Consider the following 2,228-nt stretch of genomic DNA (forward strand, 5'->3'; position numbering starts at 1 on the left):
ACCCCTTTATTCTTCATGGAAGATGGGAGGTGTAAGGGGAGGTGGTGGGTTGTGAGCGGAGTAACACTTGCTGAAGGTTCAGCAGGTAGATTGCAAATAAGTAACCTGACTGATTGAAGAAGGAGGTGTGGCAAATTACGTCATGCTCCTTAGTGAATGCCATAGACCTCTGAAGTTTGCCTACAAAAAAGCTACCATTTTTGCCCAATTAAGGACATCCGGTATCTTAAGATTTTTTCTATGGGAAAATAAAATGATGACATTGGAAATGCAGACGTTTTTCGCTACACAGGTTTGTACACTGCTGTCTAGTGGATACTGTGATTTTCGGTAGGTGAAGGTGGCATACTTTGATCTTTGGTACCCCAAAGCTAACTTACAATGCAACTTGCCATAGGCAGTTAGTTTCAATTAACTTCCGGATCTCCTTATATGGGCAAAGATGGTAACACTGGTCAAATAAAAAGAGGAAGTGCACGCGACCATTTCCTTTTCCATGTGGCAATGAGAGGTGAGCAGCTTGTCTTACTTCTGTCTACCGATTATCTTGGTCAGCTTCTTATCCGAGCCAAAGCCTGTATTGTTACGTTTAAAATGGGTCCAACTTTTTTAAGAGGTGGCGTTGAGTAGCCTAGTTACTCCTTACAATGGAAATTCTAAGAATAAATCGGGCGTCTTTGCTTTCACGTAGGTCTATTGCTATTAGATTTAGCAAGACGTGTGCATGTTGAAATTTATTTGGGTAGGCCTACTTTGGGGTTAACTGTAGCCTAACCATTTTTGAGGTCGTTTAAAACGCACCATATCAACAGGCCACCTGTTCACCATTAATTTTTTTTCTTCTTCAGACTAGTTCATCTGTTATGATCTTTGTGTGTTAGTTGTATTTCCCAGAGATTATTGGACATCTGCTGAAGTGGAAGTGGAGGGTGTTTCAGACCAAAGGTATCTTTCTGCTGTTCTTTACATTTGCATCTTTTTGTGTGTTTGCCTATTTGGGGCAATTGTATATGAACTCTGTGGAACTGTCTTTCAGACTAGTTCATCAGTTTTATGATCTTTGCCTTTTTTGTTTGTATTTTCCAGAGGTTATTGGATATTTGCACAAGTGGAAGGTGTTTCAAAGAAAAGGTGTTTTTGTTGTTGACGTCTGCACCTTTTTTGTGTTTGGCTACCTATTTGGGGCAATTGTATATGAATTCTGTGTACAGGTGTCTTTCAGGTGTATTCATCTGTTTAAAGATATTTATGTCTTTTTTTATTGCGTTTTCCAGAGATTATTGAGCATTTGCTGAAGTGGAAGTGGAGGGTCTTTCAAACCAAAGGTATCTTTCTGCTGATCTTTACATTTGCATCTTTTTGTATGTGGTTTCCTATTTGGGGCAATTGTGTGTGATCTGTGTGGAGGTGTTTTTATTATTATTGTTCAGACTAGTTCATCAGTTTTATGATATTTGCATTTTTTGTTTCTATTTGCTAGAGATTATTGGACATTAAGCTGAAGTGGAAGTGGAGGGTCTTTCAAACCAAAGGTATCTTTCTGCTGATCTTTACATTTGCATCTTTTTGTATGTGGTTTCCTATTTGGGGCAATTGTGTGTGATCTGTGTGGAGGTGTTTTTATTATTATTGTTCAGACTAGTTCATCAGTTTTATGATATTTGCATTTTTTGTTTCTATTTGCTAGAGATTATTGGACATTAAGCTGAAGTGGAAGTGGAGGGTGTTGCAAACCAAAGGTATCTTTCTGCTGATCTTTACATTTGCATCTTTTTTTGTGTGTTTGCCTATTTTGGGCAATTGTATATGATCTGTGTGGAGGTGTTTTGATTATTATTATTATCATGATTATTACAGTGCATGAAAATGCACTGTACTGTTATTCCTAGACTTCTTATTCCTCTTATTATTATTCCGCTTACCACTTTTTCTGCAAGCAATTTCTCTTCAACCGTTTAACTTAGAAACTTCATTCAAACTCTGTAACGTAGGTCTTCTAATGGATCGGGTTGGTATGACTTTTCAACTTTGTAACTTTTATACTTTTTGAACTATTAAATAAAAACTATTAAAATTTCCCCATAGACTTAACATTGTGATCATGACATCATAGAATCTTTATGCAAATGTGAACCACTCAGAGCAAATCAGAAGCCTGCGTTGTACACAGAGGCGGGAGTAACAAAAAAAATCAGAAAACAATGGCGGCGACCTTGGGGCTTGTAACT

At 37.6% G+C, this 2,228-nt stretch overlaps 1 long non-coding RNA gene across 1 annotated transcript; it reads left to right on the forward strand.

Moving 5' to 3' along the window:
- The first annotated feature begins 852 nt into the window (after positions 1 to 852).
- On the forward strand, positions 853 to 1,739 carry LOC134100097 (uncharacterized). Its single transcript, XR_009941199.1, has 5 exons — positions 853 to 945; positions 1,087 to 1,131; positions 1,275 to 1,325; positions 1,481 to 1,532; positions 1,688 to 1,739. It is a non-coding gene; the product is annotated as an uncharacterized LOC134100097 (long non-coding RNA).
- Positions 1,740 to 2,228: the final 489 nt, after the last annotated feature.

Source organism: Sardina pilchardus, chromosome 2 (assembly GCF_963854185.1).
Source record: "Sardina pilchardus chromosome 2, fSarPil1.1, whole genome shotgun sequence".
Lineage (NCBI taxonomy): Eukaryota > Metazoa > Chordata > Actinopteri > Clupeiformes > Clupeidae > Sardina > Sardina pilchardus.